The sequence below is a fragment of the Cottoperca gobio genome, chromosome 9, assembly GCF_900634415.1.
Source record: "Cottoperca gobio chromosome 9, fCotGob3.1, whole genome shotgun sequence".
Lineage (NCBI taxonomy): Eukaryota > Metazoa > Chordata > Actinopteri > Perciformes > Bovichtidae > Cottoperca > Cottoperca gobio.
This window is the reverse complement of record NC_041363.1, coordinates 12569725-12592926: the sequence shown is the minus strand read 5'-3', so window position 1 is coordinate 12592926 and position 23202 is coordinate 12569725. Positions and strand designations below refer to the sequence as shown.

Below are 23202 nucleotides of genomic sequence, written 5' to 3'. Positions count from 1 at the left end.
TGTTTTACTTTTCAGGGAACAGAGGAGGTACAAGAGCGGGACAGAGTAAGCTAGAGAGGGAGACATGTTAGATTGATGAATGCTGCCCAAATTATTCCCCTCTCAGATAAGGTGTCAATTTCTCAAAAAATCCATTTCAGGGACACAAATGAATAGGACCTTTTGTTGAGTAGAGGCTATGCTTCAAACTAAATACTGGGAACACATAGGAAATCTATTTCCAAACCCAGTAATTCTAACCAGTTAGGGGATTGACAGTAAGGCAATGTGTGTGTGCGTGTTTAAGCATCTGTGCCTGTGTCTCCTGTAAGTTGATACCCCTTTTCCCTGCTGCTGAATTTATGAAATATGCCCAGGAAACAAATTAGTAAAACGAAAGAGTCCTGGTGTATCTCAAGACAAGCCTCTGTGTATGTGTGTGTGTGTGTGTGTGTGTGTGTGTGTGTGTGTGTGTGTGTGTGTGTGTGTGTGTGTGTGTGTGTGTGTGTGTGTGTGTGTGTGTGTGTGTTCTGGTAAGAGCGTCTCATTCGTATATATATTTTCTATATATGAGGAAAAGTTGAAAGTAGAAAAGTAGTTGAATGTCCTCACAAGTACATTATAATAAATGTGTTAGTGAGTATGAGTGAAAGACAAACACAGAAAACAAGATAGAAACTTTGTGAATGTGTGTAGTGTACGTCAAAATCAATGAATGTGTGTGCTTCTGTGCGGAAACATAGGAAATATCAAACGATGTTGTGGCATTACAGTCCAGCCAGCTGAAAGTTGAGTTTCTTCCATCGATGCAGCTTAAGTTGTGTGGACCATTTGCCTGCTAACTGCTGGGTTGTTATTCTGCTGCTGACTGACACCCGCCTAATGGCTGCTAATGGTTTTTTAGTTTATGATGCCTTCCTCTTCAAGTAAAAATGTAGAATGGATGTTTTTCTGTTTGTCTTTCTGTCTCACTGATACGCCCTGTCTGTCTCCCGTACTGTCTGCCTTAGTCTGCCTGTCAGTTGTAGTTTCAAATCATACACTGATTGCCTTCCAACACATTTTGTAGAACTCAGGAAAATAATAATTTAGCTGGTGGTATCCTACTACGTGAAAAAGGATGTGAAAACATATTTTTACGATCTCTGAATTTGTACTGTAAATCAATTGCCAGGTTCGCTCTCTAATCCGGATCTTCCAGATGCACACATACAGTATTGTGAATAATGATGTGTACCATATGGTAACAGTGGGGGAAAGAAACAACAATAGGGCCTGTGTTTTCAAAAATATGGACGCACATATGGCCTGTGGCAAATGTCCAGCACTGTGGTCTCATAGCTATATATTTAGCAGATCAGATTTGTTTTAAATATCACATTTAAAATGAGCGTAACATAATTACTCAGGCCACGTCCCATGTAAGCAACAGCATATGAGGTAAGCGAATAACAATGGAACAAGCTGTGCTAGCCTCAAGCAGACAGGGACAGTGGTAATGCGAACAAAGAGTACAACTCATGGAACTCTAACCAATACAGCATTCTCGACCTCTCTATCACTAAATCTACTCGGGATTGATTATGATGTGTAAAAAAAAAAGTTACGTAAAAGTAAAACATCAGAACATAAGAGGAAGTGTCCTGTGTGTTGACGTTCGGGATGGAGCGGTTAGCTTAAGTTAAGAGCAAAGGGATGGAAATGGCATGTGTGTTTGTGCATGTGTGTGCGCTGGGCTCCAAGGATCCAATTTCTGATTTACGGCCGCCCTCCCACTGAGAGCCTGCCGACGTGTAAAACTGTCGGTGAACTCTACAGCTCACTCACTCAAAAGACCTCTACCAGCAATTATTATTGCAAAAGGATTAAAATGCTAAACGTCAGTCTGTTTCTGCATGTTTTTCACTATCGACTTGGGTTCAACTTTCCACTATAAGTTAATAATAGTTAGGTAGAGTTGAAATAGTCCCCAACTTTACAACTACTTGACTGACTTTTTGTCTTAAGACAAAAACAGCAGGTGTAGTGAATAAATTAGGGAAATTATTTGAGATTTAGGGCAATACACAGTCATGCAGCGCTGCTCTCCTCTGTGAAGTGCTTCACCCTCCGCTACCCTTTTACTCTTTACTCTTTCCCATCGCTACTCTTTCCCATCGCCCTTTACTGCCCATTTCTCCAGAAACACACATCCACAAACAAACACTGCATTCATTTCTTGCCTTCTGATTCTAACCTTTATTCTTTCTTTCCACCAAACCTTTTTTTTTTTTGCCTTTTTTCTTTGGCAGCTGCTATTTAAGAAAGCTACAAAAATCACACATTCCCACCCGCTCATCCACTAGCATACATGCATTATCACACACAAACACACACGCAGAAAGTCACCCCTGGCGTGGCCATGTCTCTTCTCTGCACACGCTGCAGCAGCTCTGCGCTCCTGCTTGAAGCCTTATGATTCCCAGTCCCTGTCACTGTGGGCAATGGAATGTCCTGTCACCAGGGGAAACCAAATGAAGACATAAACGTCTCCGACAGTCCAGACACGGAGGTATGACACATCTTCAGGACATGAGGTACATATGGAGAGAACGAGGGAGAAAGGAAGTGACAGAGAGATAGAAGGAGAGAGAGGGGCATGTTGCTAGGGTAGATCAGAGCAGGAGTACCAGTTAGCTAATGGGTCAGAAGTAATGTGACCTACTGACTGTCAGAAGGTCAGTGAAGCTCAGTTTAGAAGCTCTAAAACAAATATAATTTCATTTATTATCATTCATGTCGTTATAAGCCAAGTACCTTTAAGTGGTTTAATTTCTTTAAACAGATGATATGCTTATTTTGGAGAACTGCTTGAGTACTGTGTAACACAATTTGTAGATAGGTGTAATAACCTAGGAGCTGCACATCTCCCTTTCCTCCATCCCCTCTTGGACTACAGTGTGACAAAATAGATCATAGCATTAGTTCAGGCAGCATTACAGTTGCACTTTGCATTAGATGATTGGCATTAGTTGCCTTCTCATGCTTCACAATCGCTGGTTACCAGCTGCTTGGATACCAATTGACTAGTAAAATCAAAACATATTTGTGTACGGCGTGGCCAATATAATTGTACACCAGTCATTATTACTCTGTTTAATAACCTGCTTGGTATTGTTGCTTTTTACTTAGATCTTGTGTTAATGTATATGTATTAGAGGAGGAAGATTTCCCAGCAGAATCCTGGCTATTCTGCTATATTCTGCTCTATTTAGGTTTGGTTGGGACTTGGTATTGTGCATGCTGGGTAACTTGAATAGCTGTGGCAGAACGGCCCCATAATTAATTTTATTAACTAACGCACCCGACAATGACATGTCAAAATGGCTGCCGTGAAAAAAAGGGCCTATTTGTTTTGGCCTGAATGCTTCTCCATGGCCTGCAGGTCATTGTGCTAAGTGCTGACCCTAACCTCACAGTGGGAGTTTACAAACAAAATAGTCTATTAATGTATTTTAATATCCCATGCACAGTATATGAAAGTACTTAGATTTAAATTCCAGTTACTTAATGTGTGGTTGCTGCAGTGATAGAGGGAGACACCTCAACAACCAGAAGGCAATCAGCCCAACAGAGAGAGCGAGAGAGCAGCAGGCAGACAGATGGAAATACAGAGAAATTGACTCAAATAGGGAGAGAGAGCTACACAAAAAAAAATGAGAGACAGACTTAGCAGAGATCACAGCAAGGTACCCTAATTGAAAAAGGCAAAAGGAGAAAATCATTAAACAAGCCCCACTGGTGTCTCCCTTATTAGATCCCCCTGTTGGTGTCACGCTGATTAAATTCCCCCTTGTTTCCACTAACAAACTCTTAACTCGCTAACAATTTGTTAAGGAGAGGGATTATAGAGAATTTCAAGAGGGCTGTGTGAGTGTGCATTTATGTGTATGTGTAAAGTGCACGTCTGCTTAAATGTTTTTTTCTTGCTCTCACAACAATTCCCGGTTCCAATTTGAAGATCGTGGCTTTTGCATTGAAATTAAACATATATCATGAAGATTGTTGTTGACACTAATAAGGCATTATTACTGCTATGCTTTACAGCTGGTGTAATGAAATTCCCAGGGGTAGACATGTCCTTAATATTTAACACTACCGAGCAACCCTTTTCTACACCCCGTGCTTATGTCAATAATTTGAGGAAGGCAAAACATTCGACTGAGATTTTGTTTGACAGTTATGTGAAATAATGACTTCTTGAAAAGTCTCTTGAAAACATCTAACTGACTGAGAAGGGAACTTAACCTTCATGCTGTTTTTCTTTCTCTGTTGTCACTACTCTTATTCATTCTCTTGTCGTCTGCGTGTTTCTCTCTCTTCCCTCTCCCTCATCATCAGCATCATAATATTTTCCATCTGCTCTGAGAGATGGAGACATAAACTGAGTCGGAGCCAGCACGAACAGCTGCAGGCATCTATTCCCATATATTACAGTACGCCTAACTCCCACATATTCCCTTTATGTTGAGCCCATCACTGAGTACACTAGACCCCATTACTCTCATTAGCTTTTACAGCACTTGGCTGGTACAACATTTGCATTTGCAGGGAGTAAAGAGGACAGACTGCTGATATAGTTTCAAAACTGTCTACATAACCATTTGAAATGTACGGTAAAATGTTTGTTGGTTTATATGGCTCTATACAGACTTATCTCACATTATCAAAGCAAATTATCCTGCCATGTTGAGAGATAATTTCCCTTGACTCTTGAAAAAAAATCACCTATCAACTGTAACAAAACAAATAGACAAATTAAGGAGCTTGCTTTGAGGTAATCTCACTGGCCTAAAAAGTGAAAGTGATGGAAACATTTGCATCAACATCAAAGAGATGAAACAGCCAAATCGCCTTCCAGTACTTGAATGTAATTTGACTTAAAATGTCTTGAAATGAGCTTAATTCAGACAGTTTGAGAACATGCTGTAATGACTTGACAAGCCAGTTGTTTGTGTGTTCACGAAAGGCAAAAACAAGTGACAGCATCAGCCGGCTGCATAGGTATAATTTGACTCCCTTCAATGCAGATGAACTTGTTTCACTTTACATCAAGACGCTTGTTCAGGGGTTTTGTTAAACAGCACTGGACACAATTCTCCTTTTATTTGCTGTGCACTGATAATAGTTACCGCTATCATGTTGTTATGGACCAACTGTCTCCCAAAAAGTACACCATCAAGCTGAGTTGGAAGGCAGAGGCTTCAAATAAAATTGTGTCTCCCATTAGCCTCAATATGTCTGGAACCTGCTGAGGTAGTGTAACAATTTCAGTGCCTTCACTGTACAGATACAGTTGCTTAAACCAATCAAGACATGCTGTAATTTCCCTACGTCGCCCACTGCATATGCTGACAGCACGATACCTATTGCTGTGACACTTTTAACAAAAGAACACGTCTAATCGGCTCTATGGCATAGAGCGCAGTGTCACTTTATATCTGACCGTCACATCATTTTGCTTGCATATTTAATTAGCTGCTGCAGACCAAATATGTCTGCAATGTGCTGATGTATTGCAAATTCAGCACTTTGATTTTGCATAAAGCCCCTATCTTTGAACTGAGCTTAATGTTGCATGTCTGTTAGTGCAGTATGTGTGTATATGCACACATCTCCCCATAGCGCTCTAAAATACCTTTATAGCAGGTAGTAAGCTGTCTTAAGTGCCACAAAGGCCAGTCTGTTCTACAGTAATGGGCAGAGTTTGGACTACAGTGTACAGCATATGTGGGTATTTTCTATATTAATAAGCAGTACCCACACCACTCTGTGGAGAGGGAGAGTGTGCACGGGTTTCTGCATGCATGCACGCACTGCAGGCTAAAGTCCCAGACCGGCTCGACAAGCTTAATACCATTATCAAGATTTACAGCGATGCTCATGTGGGACTTACATCAAAATGGTTGGTGCACAGCACAGATAGAACCCATGTCCCAATTAGAGAGCCTGAGGAACGGCGATGCACACATAAACACACACAAAGAGACACACAATCACTTTCTCATACAATCTACAGTCTCACTATCTTTCTCTCTCAGACACTTCTGCATATTCACAATATCTTGAACAATCTCTCTCACACACACACACACACACACACACACACACACACACACAAACACATCTCACTCCCCCTAGGGACAGTGCCTCTGGCCTTTGCGGCTGGAGGAGAGAAAACGCTGAAACAAGGGAAATAAAGAAAGAAAGTTAGAATAAGACAAGCGAATGAGCAAGTGGGGAAGAAAGAGACTGGGGCAGCATCCCAAACAGCTCAAGACACCAGCTTTAAGCAACGTCGTTTGCATCAGTGGCACATTTCAATCTGAGCCCATTTTATGATTTAAAAACTGAAATTACATTGAACTACCAAAGTATAGCTATTACGACATTATTCTTTTTTTTAGAGGCGCATCCCATTGTTAATTTCCAATATTTTTCAAATGAAAGCAACAATTTAATTCAAACAGAGAGCTATTTTGAGTTTCTTCACATTCTTGGAAAAAAAGGTATAAACCACTTATTTCCATTTAAAAGACAGCCACTTGACTCTAAATTCAAAATTCATAAGAAATGAGGGCAAATAGTCGATGTGCTGCGAATGCGTATGTCTGCTCATGTATATGTATATCAAAGTGCGTGGAGACTTGCATCAGACATTACTGCAAGTGTACGACCATGCATGTGTGTTAAAAGAAAAACTGGAATGAGCTGATGGGCCAGAATCTGCAGACCAAGCATCTCCCTCTGCGAGTCTCAGAGAGACCAGTTCAACCCCTGAGCCAGAAATGTGACGAGCGCTGAAATGTCCGAGGTACTTCTGAAGTCTCTGTTCATTATAATAAAACCTAGCTAATATAGGATGCTTTCAGTGTCAAATCAAAACATATTGATGATTCATTATTGGGTGCCAAAGCATTCTGTAATTCTCCTTTCACAGTGCTTTGGCATGGAAACAAATGACCAATTTCAATATTAAACTATCATGAATAATTCATGGCTGCTTGTAGAGCTTTAGGCATGGAAATTTTAGACGACATAACCTTGTGTAATATCAAAACAGCTTGTGATGAATAGAAATTCACAGAGCTCAATGCATTACTTTGAAGCATACAGGATAGCACTTCATAAATGTGCCTTAATTAAGCTTATACTTCAGTCGTACCATGTTGCTAATTTTGAAGATGTATTTAAACACTTACATTTGTCATTTAGCAGACGCTCTGATCCAGAGCGATTGACAGTGAACTAACTACAGGAGCAACTCGGGGTTAAGTGCCTTGCTCTCGGCATAATGGTGGCAGCGCCTGGTATTAAACTGACAACCTTCCGGTGTTCCATTTGAAAGCCTAAAACTTCCACTTCCCCCTTACCAGTAGACCACCATCCCCCTACACTGCAGCACTACACAGGGCTCTGCAACTGGCCACTTAGCAGTACAAATATTTAATTTGTACATGAAAGTCTCAAACCTAAAGTTCTGATACTCCTAACTTTAAAAAAGATTTGCCTCTGGGTTGGGGGGGGGGGGGGGAGAAGAAAAAAAAAAGGGACATTTATTCAATGAATGCTCAATGTGAGGCAGTTTGATATTTGAGAAATAGCTCTCTAGACTAATTAGCTCTGAGATGTATAGATCAGGGCCAAATGTTACCCTGATGTGCTAAGCATTCATTTGACTCCAGCTGCAGCTCCAGGTTATAAAACAGCTCTATTTTCAGAATCAGACATATGAGTGATGCTGCAGTGATTTTTATTGATCTGTGTGAGAAGTGCAGATATGAAAAATGACTGAAATAGTGTTCATGAAGTTGATGGAGGCTTTGAAATGTGACATGTGACTTTTCCTTGCATTGTATCTGCTTCTCTCGTCTTCTCTCACCTTCTTTTAGCAGCCCTCTCGCCCTTGTTCTCATTCTCTCTTATTCTTTGTCTCTCTCACCAAGCTCTGCCTATAGTCATTGTGTCGTACACTTCAGTGATTATTTACCTCTCACTAACTCTTTCTTTACGCCCTCGCTGTCTTCTGTACCCTTTCCTCGCTCTATATTTTCTGCAGCCTTGACTGAGCGTCAACCTCTAAACTGCCAAGGAAAAAGAGAAATTAGTGATAGAAACTTAAGCAGAAAATCGTTCCTGCCTGAAATGGTTCCTCCTTCTCTTTCTCAAGGCTAGCTACAAACACAAACACACACCTAAATGTCCACAACAACACTCCCAATCACACACACACATATACATATATACACACACACACACACACACACACACACACACACAGACGGACACAAATGCATTCCCGAAGCAGAAGACAACAATCAATGTCGGCCAGTCACAGTTCAATAAGCAGACTAAACAATGTTGCTCCATTATTACTGTCTTGTTTAACCAACAGCACAAGAACAACACTGCAAATCAATACACTGCCACGCGACAGGGTGTGTTTGCGTGTAACACCAAGGAACAGTTTGTGTGTGTATTTGTGTGTCCGACCCACTCAGTGAAGTAGCGAGCAGGAAAAGGTCCTTGGTGATTAAATGTCCACTTAAGCAGACCTCCGAGACATGTGTGTGTGCGTGTGTGTGTGTGTGTGTGTGTGTGTGTGTGTGTGTGTGTGTGTGTTAAACAATTATATGTATCCAACATAGGCCAAACGGTAAATCTGTCTTGATTGATTTTCTACAGGCAAATTGGTTGCAACACTTGGTCTACAAAACCTGAATACAATCGGTTTTGTTTGCGCAGATTAGAGGATCTTGTTTGGAGAATTGACTGAAGACAAAGTAGGGGAAACCTCACCTGAAATAAAGGTATCAAAAGGTATCTTAACTTTAAAGTGGTTACTTTGTTTTTGATTAGCCCTCTCTGTCCCATTCTATTGTACCAATACTATTGAAATGATGTAACATTTCCTTGAGGCAATACCTCCGTCCCATGCAACCGCTGCATGGGACTTTTGAAACTCTGCTTACCACGATTGTCTTGAGGTGAGAGTAGAAATCTTAGAGACACATATTTTAATACCTTGAATAAAAACCAGAACTATCTCCATGGCTTGATACCCCTTGAGAAAACATTTTTTGAAATTTGAATGAATAGACCCTTTAGGATAGTATTGATGATATCAGGATTTTGACATTTTCTTCAACTAAGCTCTCTAAGACACCGGTCACAAAGTCTGTATCACCCCGATGGCACCAGTCTGTCTGAAACTCTGAAGCATTTTGTTATCTTAACTCTGTGCTCTGTAAATAATTCATCGGACACACCTCCACTCCTCTGCTCTAAAGACCAAAAGTGATGGAACTAAAAGCTTAAAGGGTTTAAACTAAACTCTACAGCAGCATAGTGTGGAGGGAAACTATTCTGGGAAGGTGAAGGCTGCTCTTTTCCCTTCAATCCTACAGCATAGGGGCCTTTCAGCCAGAGATTAAATGAGGGGCGACACGTTTGCTCTCGAACAGTTAAACTTAATGCTGTGCTCTCAATCAGTCGCTTTTGCTCATTTACAGAACACACATTTAATAATCGCATTTCATTCTGTTAAGGTTAATGCAGCAACATTGGATCAAATGCATAACTGTCCTAAACAAGCTTTGTATTTGTGGTTCTTTAGCGATACGTGATTTCAGGACGAAAGTCCAGCAGGTTTCTGTTTCATGGTTTCCAATGTTCTTACTCCTACAGCTCTCCACTGCTGAATGAACACAGCAACACACTGTAGATGTTTCCAAATTATCAGAAAAAAAATAACTAAATCTGAACTCTAACTAACTGACAAGTGTGTCATTAACTGTGAGTTTCAGTTCATTTTCAAACTGAAAATAAACTTTTGTGAGTTGTGAGTTGACCTGGGGCCAAAACGGCAGCCCTGCCCTCATTTTCTGACAAGACCTCAGCACTCAGCGGAGATAAACAAAAACCCTGGAGGGGCCCAGAGGAAGAAGTAACACAAATAACCACAGCAACAATACAAGGATTTGGAGGAGCTAGAGAGAGCCATGGGCATTGTCTGGCTTTAGTCAGCTACTTTATGCTTCTTTTCAAAATGTTTCTTGGGTGTGGATGACATTTCTCAGATCAGAGAAGGGGGAAAACACTTCAAATGTTTCTGCAAAGTTTTCCTCCTTGCTTCTTTTGTTTAAAGTTTAAATCTCCCTTTCCCCCAGGAAGGAACTAGGGAAGGAAGGAAGAAAAGAACGAAGGAAGGAGAAAACGGAAGCGACGGCGGACAAAATGCAGTGTAAAACTGAAACGGAGATGAACACAGAGGAAAAAACGGAGGAAGGCTCACAGAAACTTATTTCATGTTCTTTTGATGTGGAAAAAAGAACCCTGCTGTGACACTATGACTTACATCTTTCGCTCATTCATCTGCTCACAGAAAAAAATTAATACACATGATGTCATTGGCACACAATATATATATATATATATATAGCTTTCAGATGGCTACTTGCACACGGGACATGGAGCACGTTTCAAAAAGAAGGTAACAATGTTGCAATTGTGTGAAGCTGGTACAGTTGCAACCAATTTATTTGAGGTACATGTCCAGGCCTGGTGTGGCGCTATAGTATCTTGGAAAAAGACGTGTTATGAAAAAGGATGGACATACTTTATCAAAGATGCACAAGCTTAGGCAACACTTAACCTCTTTACCAGCTCAAATATTAGAATGTAGATGAATGTCCTGGTCACTCTAAATTCCATGTAAATGTCTCCATTTTAAGATCACAGAAACATTCAAACACAATATTTTCACTAATCAATTTTCAATATCAATAAGTAGATATTATAGGAATGACTTTTGGCGTTTCCAGAATAGACAAAACCTTTAAAGGTGCATTTTACAAATGTTACACATGTCTCAAGGAGCATTAAGACCCTGTTGCACATATCCGTATGACAGAAACGTATGCCGGAGTCCAAATATGTCCAACTTTTCATCGGATCAGAAAAGTGAACGTATACAGATACGCATGTCTAACCTATTGATAGCGCATCACTTACTAATACAGAATGTATCAGACGAATGCTCAACGAATGCATAAGATATACAAAAATATGGGGTATACAAAATATCGGCAACACGCTGGTGTACGTTGATATAAGGTATAAGTAGTATTCGTTAAGAGCTCACTGTGTTACGCTGGGGTAACGAGTGGATAACCTATTCCTACCCTCTGTTAACATTATGCCTGACGACGGAGTAACTTATTAAACGTGTTTCTACAGTACAGCTAGCGTTCAGCATGTTAGCCGTTCTCCAGCATCAGATGAACCAGATGGCACTTTTCCAGCTCCGTTGGCCAGACACTTACGTTTTGTATAAGTAAGTGATACGCTATCAATAGGTTGGACATACGTATCATAATTTGTTATGTATGCGTCAGCTACAACACCGCTGTGGAAAAGTTGGTTGTATTTGGACATTTTTAGCTAATTTTCATATACGCCGGCATGTTTCTGCCGTACAGAACTGTGTGACAGGGCCGTATGTCTGGCGTGTTCGGCGTATCATCTCCGTCATTTAAACGATCACAACTTACCCTTAATTTATATCAACCTATTGCAGATATTTCGTATGCGCCTGCATAAGTTTCTGTCATACGGATATGTGTGACAGGGCCTTCACTCAGCCTATGAACATTTGTATAATATCTTCTGGGTTCTCTAGAGGGACTTTTACAAAGTTTGAAAAAATTAAGCCTGGTGTCATCAAGTTTACTCATTACTTTCTTTTTTTATATAAAATCTGTCTCTTGTGAGTCCCCCATCTGTAAAGTGGAATATTAAATCACGGCAATACCGCACGGCAAGATCAGATAACTTACTGTAAGCCCAGGGAAGGACAACATTTAAGTTATATCACCGTATTATAATAACCAAAATGCTAAAAGTCAAGTTTAATAGCACAATATTAATATTAAATATAATATGCCTATCACAGGGCAACTTTGATACCTAAAAATTCAAAGAAGAGTTTGAGTGAATTTGGTACAATCATAATTAGGCATTAAACTTTTAGGATAATGGATCGCTACAACAGCACAGGTGGCTTTTCCCGCCCTTCTGAAACTCCCAACTGCCAAAATTCTAAGCCATAGTTTAAGAAAGTGACAGGACATATCACACCTGCCAAGAACACAACAGCTACTGCATATGGAAGCACAGTGTCTATCAACACTGCTACTTTAACTGCCAAACTAACCATTCAGTGCCATTATGTGTGTGTGTGTGTGTGTGTGTGTGTGTGTGTGTGTGTGTGTGTGTGTGTGTGTGTGTGTGTGTGTGTGTGTTGTCCCAGTGTTGGCGGGCCGATTGAGCCACATGTCATTGGACAGTGAGCCAGTTTGTGTGCTGAAAACCGTTACTGCACCACTTCACCAGCTGTGCCTCGGGGAAATGATAATGACGATGATGATGATGATGATGATAGCAACAGTAAAAAAAAAAAAGGAAAGCAAAAAAAGCAAGAATATCTGTCTGAGGTGAACACTTGAATCAAAACCCTCCAAACCCTCTGAAATGTGCTGGGTTACTGCCTCGGATATGAAACACCTGTGGTCTATTGGGATCTTTTGATGTACTTTATTAAATTGTGCTAAATTAACTTTCCTCACACTACTGGGACCATCAGCAAGAGATATGTTCTATTATTTCTGGGAAAAGACAGCTAAGAAGTGCCTTTGTTGTGAGCTGAAAATGACACAAAGTGCTTGTGGGCCCCAAAGAAATTGCATGACGACGGAAAAGCCACAGTGAGAGCTTGCACCCACAAACAAGAAACAATTCCACCAGTCAAAATATCTCAATATAAAACAGACCATTTTTCGGTTTGAAAAGTAAGGACTTAAAGTGCTTAAGTGGTAAAAAAGGTTTTCTTTATAAAATCAACACCACAATGAAATTAAGTTAATTCTATGTTTATGTCAAATATGCTCACTTGACTATTTCTTGATGCCCATACTTTTAATTTGAATGTATACATCTGCAGTGGCCGTTGACTCCCTACATTAGGGAAAGTGACTACAGGATTACATCATCCAAACCAGCACTTATTGTATAAAAAAAAAAAGTTTTAAAATAAAGTACTTTTCATTACCATTTCTTTGTCTTAAGATATACAACTTAGTTTAGCAAGTGCCAGAAAAGACATATCTGATGTAACAGATCCAAAATAAAACAAAATAAAATGCATTCATTAAAAATAAATGATGCCGGGAAAATACTATTACCACAGTCTCCTAAAAGCAGTGCTGATGCACACAGAATAAAACAGTAATGTTTACATCATCAAAGTAAATTGTAAATTATTTGGTAAAAGAATGACTAAGACCAGGACACTGTTCCAGTTGTTGCATTTCTTTACTCTCGTCTTTCCCTGTGCTTCTTACTAGAGAATAAAGAATTATTAACATACAGACGGCGTTTGAAAGACGCCATCGTCTGTTTCTTACATACCAACGGTCCAATTTAACTCTTTAACTTTGTTTCACTTGTTCATGCAGTGCCATTATAAAAACTTTTCTCAGATCAAACGTGTGTGTCTGTGTGTGTGTGTGTGTGTGTGTGTGTGTGTGTGTGTGTGTGTGACTTCCATGTAAAATTACATGTAGATTTCATCAGCTGTCACAGCAGGGAGCGCCACTCTCTACCATCCCAAGACACAGATAATGATGTGATACCTCAACATTTCATGAACAGTGTGTCATATGTGGTGCATCTCAGTGTTGATTATTTTAAGGATTTGCAGTGATAGACATAAGTACAATTCAAGATTACCACTGTACCTGCCGTGAGCCTTAAGCCTTACTGAAATCCTTGGGGATGGACATACAAAATACCACAAGCAGAGAGAGAAAGAGTGAAAGAGAGAGATTTTTTAGGCTCAAGCCAAAGGCTCATTTTCAATAAACATCAATAAATGTTGTAAGACAATACAGCACGGAGAGCCAGAGGGCTTAGATCAGAGGAGCTCAGCTAACAAGTTAGCACACACACGCGTTCACACACACACACACACACACACACACACACAAAGTCTGTGTGGGAGAGAATCAATGAAAACAAAGCATATCTGAAACATACTAAACAACTGCACAAAACAAGTCAGTAGGTCTGCACTTGTATAGCTACACTGCTGAGTCACAATGTCGAACTCCCATAATAAAACCTGACTTTCACTGTGAGGTTGGTGAGACACTGTAGGATAGAAAATCTTAAATCTCTCAATCATTCAAAACAACTTTAAAGCCTTAATCCATTGACCTCATCATCACCCCATTTAATTTAAGCCTCTTTGGAACAGTCTTTCCCAAAAAGTAATATCTGATTATCTGTACCAGCAGCTGACTTGGTGCTTATTAAAGTTGGTGGCAACAGTTAACTGTTTTAAGCTACTGAATAAAAAAGCTTTTAGTGCCCTAACTGATATATTAACAAATGGACCATTGCTACAATCATAAGTAAATACACATTTTAATCTGATATTAACCTAAATTGATTTTAATCAAATTCGGTCAAAAACAAAAAATAAATATGAATTATTAAATTTGCCACTGCCGTTTATTTATTGCATGTTTTCATTAATTAGGCTTATCCAGATACTTATTTTTTATTTATTTTTATTTTAAAGAATCTGCACATTAAGCAGGGTTGCTCTTTGTCCAAAATATATGTGTGCAGTTATATTCAATAAGATACCAAAACCAAAGTGACCTGTAAGGTTTTTATTCATAATGCAGTCTTATTTCACTCAATATTAAAAGTTATTCCCCTATAGGACAACCTGTATAACAAGGTCTGCACACCAAACAAAAGACTTTCAAAAGCATGCAATAAAACACAAGGTATTAAGTTTGCACCATTGTAATGTAGAAGTAGAACCTGCGGGGAAACAATCTGTTCTGTGCAGTCTCATATGGGAAGAAAGTGATGAATAAATTCACTTTCTCTTTCCATACAGAAACGTGTCGACCAACAGACAATAGATACCTTTTCCCATCAAGCAAAAAAAAAAGTTATATACAACTTGTAGCTTTCACTCTGTGTAGCATAGACCAAAGACTTGGTAGACGACTGACTAGCTCACCAAAGACAGATCATTTTTTAATATCAAGCCAGCAGACTGTTGTTTTCAGTCCAGGAGTAACATTTACTCACAAAGCAAAGTAAACCAAGACTTTACAGTGATAACAGTTCAGTTTCAGCACTTAGCCTTGGGCAGTGTGAGAGGCAGCTAAATTGTCCCTTTGTACAAGACTGAGGAAAAAAAAAAAAAAAGCTTTTGAATGTCTTCACGGACGCACACACAGCTCACAAAAAAACAGCTCAATTTGTTTCCTCCTGCATTTTCACAGTGTTGACATGGTTGTTTTTCTTCCTCATAATGTGACCAATAAACACTAACAACTTGCCCTTCTGTAAACAATCTACTTATTTTGATCAAGTCTGTACTCTTAGCCTCTGACCTCTAGAGGCCAAAATAGGGGGATGAAAACACCAAAGCCCCTGGATGACTGTAAATTCAAGTGGAGTGAAATCATCCCTTTTTCATTGTTGAGGTTCCTCAAATCTCTTCCCTTGCTGCGATTAATTACTAACCCTGCAGTCTTTTTCTATCTCACTCCCGCGCTTGATGTCCCTATATCCAAGTCACTATATCTTTTTTCCTCCCACTCATTCAGCATTGCCTCTGCCTGGCTCTTCTGATTCCCTGTCTCTTTCACCCCTATACGATCACTTTTCTTTCCCTGCAGAACAAAAGATTTCAGGAAGTAACATTTTTACAGTGGAGTCATTATTCTCTCTCCTTTCTCCACCTACAGTGCCTTCCTACCTGTGCTCCTCAGGGTGAGGGGGAGGGGGAAAGAAGCTCTGTGTGCATGGATAATTCTGGAAAATAACAATGTGATATTTCATCCACATACAACAGACACACAAAAATGTGCCTTCTCAGCAAAGTGCTGGCCATATTCATTAGCCACTTAGAATGTTGTGCTCAAATGAATCAAAGCAAACTGCTTACACGTAATCTTGTCACCAGCGGAGTCACATAAACCGGGTTCCTTGTTACAGCCGGTCTAGAGCCAAAATGAGTGAATGGACTTGTTGTACCATATGTAAGTCTATAGTACACAGTGTGTTTGTGTGTGTGTGCTCCTCTGTACCGATCACACACAATAAACTTGAATCAAATGTTACAGCGTTTCTGTCGGTTTTGTGCATTCTTGTGTGTGTTAGTCCCTTGTTTTTCCTAAGCCCATATGGGTACAGTACAGTAAATTACATCATGTCTACAGTAGGAAAACAGGCACAAAAACAAACTTTACAACACATGCTAAATCCCCTTTTTCACGGCATCCTACAGAACTACAATGTGCTCTTTCAAAACAGGCATACCTCTTGTGTGGTTGTGTGTGGGTGTGTGCACACACACACACATGTGCAAAGTGCAGACGTAAGCCTAGGAGGTAAAAAGTTGCAGTGGTGATTATAGTAATTATGGTTTCAGGTTTTTGCATATTCCTTCAGATGGACCACTAGATTACCAGACAGTTTTGGCACAAAGAGAGAGGGGGGGAAAAGAAAAGAGTTACTGTTGGGGGTGAGGGAGGGAGGGAGGGAGGGGTTGGATTGAAGGAGCAAGAAAGAGTGAGAGAGGAAAATGGTGAAAAAGGGGGATGTGGAAAGGAGAACGGGAGAGGAAAAAAGAGTTACAAAGAAAGAGAGAATGTAGTGGCGAAAGATACGAAGAAGAGAAAGACTAATCCTTCAGGCGGCTTCCCAACGCCGCTCGGCCCACTTGCTAGCTTGCTCCCTCCTCCTCTCCACAATCCGCTCTCAACCAGGAGTTGAATGGGCTTTTACAGTGCAGCTTTGTTTCCTATCAAAAAGGACTGTGAATGTCAAATTCTTCACCAAAAAAAAACACCTTCCCCTTTAGTTTTCTTCTCTTCATTCTCTTTTACTCTCTTTATTTCTCTTATAGTTCTGCTCTCAACCTTGTTTCTCCTCTCTGTTTTCTTTCTCATTCTCTCAATATAGGACAATGCCCATAACAAGCTTTCAGTGGAAACAAAAAGGACCCAGGGTCTCAGCCTTGTGGACCCCCTGCTGCGGCACGTCGTCTTTTCTCAATAGCAGATTAATTACATATTCATGCTGACACAAATAAAGACTCTCTTGCGCCGACACATAAACACACCACTCAGCCAAAGCACCCAGCACGCATCTGCTGGTCGTGTGTCTGCACTCGAGGAATTGTTCTTTCAAACGGAGCACATGTACTTAGAAATGTGTTGTCTTTTGAATTTGTGTGTGTTTAAGGAGCGACCTCTAAGCAATGCTGCGGCTTATAAAAAGGTTTCACACTGCAGAAATATGGGATAATACTTAAAAAAAAAAAAAACGACACTTACACCCCCAATTTTAAAGCCCGTCTTTAATAAGAGCGTCATGAGCAGAACAAATCTGGAGACGCAGCAGATTGGTTGTTTGGCATGAATCCAAACAAAGTGTCAGAAACAGACATAGGATGGGACAGGGGGATTAAGATGAAGAGGCAGAAGTTGGTTTCTTCACACATAGAAGAAATTAAAGTGGCTCCGGTAGCCGCTTGACTTCAATACAAGCGTTGTGCTGCACATTGTGTTTTGATGCAAGTAAACCGTCCCGTGCTATTTACTGGAGGTTTTACGGTATCAAATAAAAAGAATATATAGACCATGAAAAGCCTAAGCTGCTGGCTGTGAATAGAGGCAAGGCCTTAAAAAATGAGATACAGGGTGCAATTTCAATGGAGAGCAGCTAGCATGGTGAGGAGATCCAATTCTCTACCCGTCTCTATCCTTCTTTCCTATCTGCACTTGGCCTGTGTTTGCATGTGCATGTGCGTGCGTGTGTGTGGGCAAACCCTCTCCCTCCCTCAGGCTCACTGATGAGTTTCCCCCCAATTTCTGTGAACAAACACGTACATACACACAAACACATAATGTCCCGCTGGTTGTGGGCCCCGTTCAGATGTACAACAATATGTCCACTGTTTGGGCCACACTCTAATTAAACAGTGTAAATCTAACTAGAGACAAGGGACAGAGTGGTGAGAGACAGTAGCAGAGGAAGAGAATAATAGAGGGGAGCGAGAAGTGAGAGAGGCAAACAGAATGTCAGAGGGAGCAGATGGGAAGGAGAGAAAGCAGGACAGAGAGAGTGAGAGAAATGGGGACACATGACAGCAAAGAGGAATTGAGACGATGGACAACAGAACAAGAATCTGTGGCCTTGCACTCGGTGGCTCCAGTTTACTGAGTCCAATTGGAATGAAAGAGACCCAGTTTCTTCTTGGAGTAGGCTTCAAAAAAATAAGAGAATTTGTCTCTGATTTAGCTTTCCAAAATAATTCTACAGGGTGTTTGTGTGAACTATAGTGGCAAAGGCAACAAATGAACTTTGAGCTGTTCCATGATAATGTGAATTTCTTCCAACGATATGATCTTTTTTTTATTATCTTGCAGTCTGGTTTAATAGTATAACCTTAAAGATAATGAAGTAAGTTTACATCTTAATCTGTGATTAAAAACACTAAAAAAAAGAGGCTTATCATTTTTTGCAGCTCAGAACTGTATGGGTCCAGTGGGAACTATATAGTAGGCCATTGATTGGGAACAAACGGCGTTCTCTCAGAACACGCGCCCCATACACACACACACACACACACACACACACACACACACACACACACACACACACTAACTAGTACAAAAAGCCTGGAAATGGGAGCCCCAAATGAGGCGTTAGGTTTCGCAGGCCATGAAAAATTCATAATTCCAGATCTTTACATGAAACTCTAGAAGGAATAATACCTAATAGCAAGAGACGCTGGGAATCGGTTTTAGAATATTTAGCTTCTCCTTTCTCTTTTTCCTCTTTTCTCTAGCTCAGCCCCTCTCTCTCGTAAACATGCACGCTCACAGACACAAATCCACGCACAAGCACACCCACAGAGGGACACATTCTTATGTTCCATCCTGGGTTTTCCCTTGCAGAGAGCGAGAGATAGTAAATGGTGCAAGCGGTGTGATGCACTTTGTCGACACAGCCGTTTGAAAACCACACTTGCGCCTTCTAAACCCGATTTCATCTCTGCTTTTCTCAAAAGAAAAACATGCCTGTAAAGATTCTGTGCCGCTCCACAAACAACCCACGTTCAGCCTCTTGAATCTTGAAATAGTCCGAGCTGTAATTGCTATGGGCTCTAAGTAAACCATATATAAGATGCACTAAACTGTAGGTGGACACAAAATATCTAGCATATTCACAGTCCAACAGAAAATCTACTCAGTGAATGGATGAACATTGCAAGGCCACAGACGAGGAAAGAGAAAAAAGGTCAGTAAAATCCATTCAGCAGCTAACATAGACACAGACTGAAAGGATAGAGATAGAGAAAAGGTGGCTGGAAAAATGTCTCATCTCTGGTCTAAGAGTCTATCAAATGTATGGATGAGTAAGCAAGGATACAAAAATATGTAAAAAGAAGGCAGAGAGGGTGAGGGAAATCTGCCATTACTAGGCTGCTGCTGCTAGCAGCAGGAGGGTCTTTATACAAAACAACCCCAGACACAGTCAAAGACTTCCTTTCACACACTCCTGTGAACGCCTGTCCGAGCCCACACACACACACACACGCACACACACACACACACACACACACACACACACACTAATACCCTCACATACACACACGCAGAGATTGCAGACAGAATGCAGCATTGTTTGAAAGCAGAAATATCTTGCTGTGTGTGTGTGTTCTGTGTGTGAGTATGTGTGTGTGTGTGGCAGTCAGTCAGCTTGTCAAGTCTTAGTGGAGTGATCAAAGCTGGTACAAACCACCCAGAGAGATCTCTCCCTTCCTCATCCATTCATCCTTCCTCTCTCTCACTCTTTCTATCTCCCCCCTCTCTCGCTCGGATACAAAAACAGCATCAAATTTACCACATAAAACCCGTTCAGCCAATCACATTGGGTTGGCTTGAGTAGCACAGCCAATCAAATTGGAGTATTTAGTTCCAATAATTCCCAGCTGTCCCCCTACAAGCACTGAACCCTGGATGGCTGCAATGCACCATGGGACAGGATCAGAGCATAATGGGAGACAGCATGGGAGCTCTGGCAATATCATAATGCCAAGAGTGTGTGTGCGCGCACACAGACACACACAGCAAAATACCATGTGAGCTCTGCTGGAGCACCGTGATGAAGCCAAGTTGACACACATGTACAAAATCACACCATCTCCCACGTATAGACATTCTGGTACACATGTGTGCACAGAAACACACACACACACAAATACACACACACAAACACACACAAACACCACAGGAGTTCCCTGAGAATATCCCTAAGCTGCCAAATTCATAAACACAGTCACACACCCCTCATGCGAGCACTTTCAGTACATCTATACACCTCTGCACCACCGTGTTCACACATATACACCTACTCCAATCTGCACAGGACACAGAAACACACTCATTTTTTTATTTTAAACTGTGTTAATTAAGTTCAAAAATATATATTTAAACAAAGTGAAAAAGTTATCCTCGTATAAATGGCTGTGTTCATTTAAAAGTGCTTCCGAGTTGAAACACAAGATGCAATACGAGCGTCTGTAACCAGAACCCAACGGCCAAACTGTGGAATCCAAAATGACTGTGGCTGCAGGGGGCTGTATAAAGCAGAAACACACTACATGTTTTAGACACTGTATACAGTAGCAGCTAAATTGTAGAACCTGGCTACTCCGCAGCTTAGTCATCATAATAAACAAGGGGAATTTTCAGACTTTGTAGAGTGATCTTGACACCCATTCAATCCAGATCAAACGTAAGAGGGCTTAGCTAATGGCTTTTTAATAGGCCAAGAGGCTTGAGGGTGGGGCTTAGTTGGAAGGCGTACACGTGCACTCAAACTGGAATGAGAGGATCTCAACCAACACTCTCCTCTCATTGTAAGGGCACATGACTGTGTGTGAACAATTGTGTGTAGAAGAAGACATTTTTCCACAGTGTAACACAGTTTTCTATAGCAGTGCAGAGCTAGGAGAAAGATGTCTTAATGCCAGATTGAGCTAAAAAAAAAAAGAAAAAGGTTAATAATTAAAAAGGTTAAGGAGCGACCTGGATGTTGAATAGAAAAACATGGATTAAAACTGTTATGCGAGGGATATTTCTTTCTCTTTTAAACATCTTCACATTGTAATATTTGATGGTTCTCATCATTCATCATTGTTAGATTTGAATCCACAGCAGTGCCAGGTTAATTTCCACAAACACCGTCATCCTGAACATCATTAGTCACAACCTCAAAACCAAACTCAGCTATTAAACCATACCAAACCACATATTTCGCAGCAACGTTACACTGAAGGCAACAACTGGCCATAAGACACTCAATGATGCATGAGCAGAAATTAACAGCCTATTCATTTGATTAAAACAACTATTTGTATTTCCCATTCAAAGACAAAATGCCCACGGAAACAGTTTAAAAATCACTACCTGAATGTGCCGGGAATTGAATCCAGCACTGATGCAGAGAGAGGATCAGTTATGTACACAAAGCAACCAGCTCCCCCACAGTTAGGTCAGTGTGTGTGTGTGTGTTTTGCCCCATTCAATAGAACAACTAATGGAGTGACTCCTCGCACACAAAGAACAAACTTCAGAGACACGAGTCAAGTTGTTAGGAACAGAAAAATAACAGACAGGAACATAAACCAAACTATAGGAGGGAGAGGAGAAATACAAATTTTTATAAATGTGGGCAGAACAAGGGACAGAACTGCAGTTTTCAGCAGTCTGCAAAGATTTAAGAGTTTTATTTGCCTAAAAAAACAACAGTTTTAGTTTCCAATTATTAGATTTCTCTACCAAAGTCAAATTGAGTCGCACGCTGGTGGCAAGGTGCAATTTATCAGAGGTGGGCGAAAGCCTACTCAAATCGTGTCCCTAAATTGCAATGTATTGATTTAACAGTAAACCGATAGAAAACGGTCATAATGAATATTAGTGGGTGTTGCTGAAATGCTGTTCCCCTGGGCAACGAGAGAAAGGTGGCAGCAACATCATGTCCAATTACGGCGGAAATTCAAAAAGAAACCTTAGGTCAATCAGTAATGTCAATACAGATCCAGTGAATGCATTCTGGCGTGGACATGGCAACTTTCTGTATCCTCTAAGAGACTTTCAGATGGAATATTACTTATGAAACGGAGGGTAAAGATCAAAAACATAATACTTATAGACCATAATGGGGGATGAAAGCAACCATAAGTTCCAGTTATAGGGTCATACTTCTCATGTTACTGAGGCCATACAGGGGAAAAGTGGTGAAATAAGCGACTTGGTAATACTTTTCTTGTTTGGATGAACATTAACAAGGTAGTTCTGCCTGAGAAGGTCACTGAGTGTGAGAGAGGTGTTGTCTGTCAGCATTTCGGAGGAGCATCCTATTACATTGTGAATCTCACAGAGCTCTTAAATTATAATAACATGTATTGATGGTGCAAAGTAAGGCTCCTTATCAGTCAGCCTGCGACCTGCCATATCCTCCACAAACACCACCCGTTGTGTGGCTGCCTCTTCAGAAATATCACTTTAATATGCCTGGTGTGTTCTACAGGGGAATTATAGTGCGAGTACGGAAGGCTACTACTAAACACCCCTTATCATTTCAACAGCCTCGACTTGTACTGCTATATGGTGAGCTCTCATTATACGCTAATGATGGGGAGCTGGTGATATTTTTGCATTTTATCTTCAACTGCAACCATAATGTTTGCAGCACATTTCTGAGCACTCGCGGTTGTGTTTTGAGATTTGTATAATTGCCTCTCCGCTTCTGGCGGCTGTGAGTGTTTGTGACTTCTGATCAATTTTCCAATCGTTGCAGTGAAGCTTCGCCTCGATATCGCGAAGCGCTCTGCAATGAGACATTAGTCGGCTAATCATGGTCTCCAGGTCCGTTTTCACCTTAATGTAACTGCAACCTCGGAGTTCATTTACCCATTTAAACGGGCGAATAATCCCTAAAAAATTCAATTCCGAAAGGGACTTCGGGAGTTTTTTGTTGCAGTCATGTTCGTATTTATCTGGTTCTCAATAGCGACTCGAG

At 40.7% G+C, this 23202-nt stretch overlaps 1 protein-coding gene across 2 annotated transcripts in view; it reads right to left on the bottom strand.

Moving 5' to 3' along the window:
• The window catches only part of unc5ca (unc-5 netrin receptor Ca), a 177456-nt gene that overhangs the window by 153425 nt on the left and 829 nt on the right, over positions 1–23202 (bottom strand). The window lies entirely within an intron of this gene.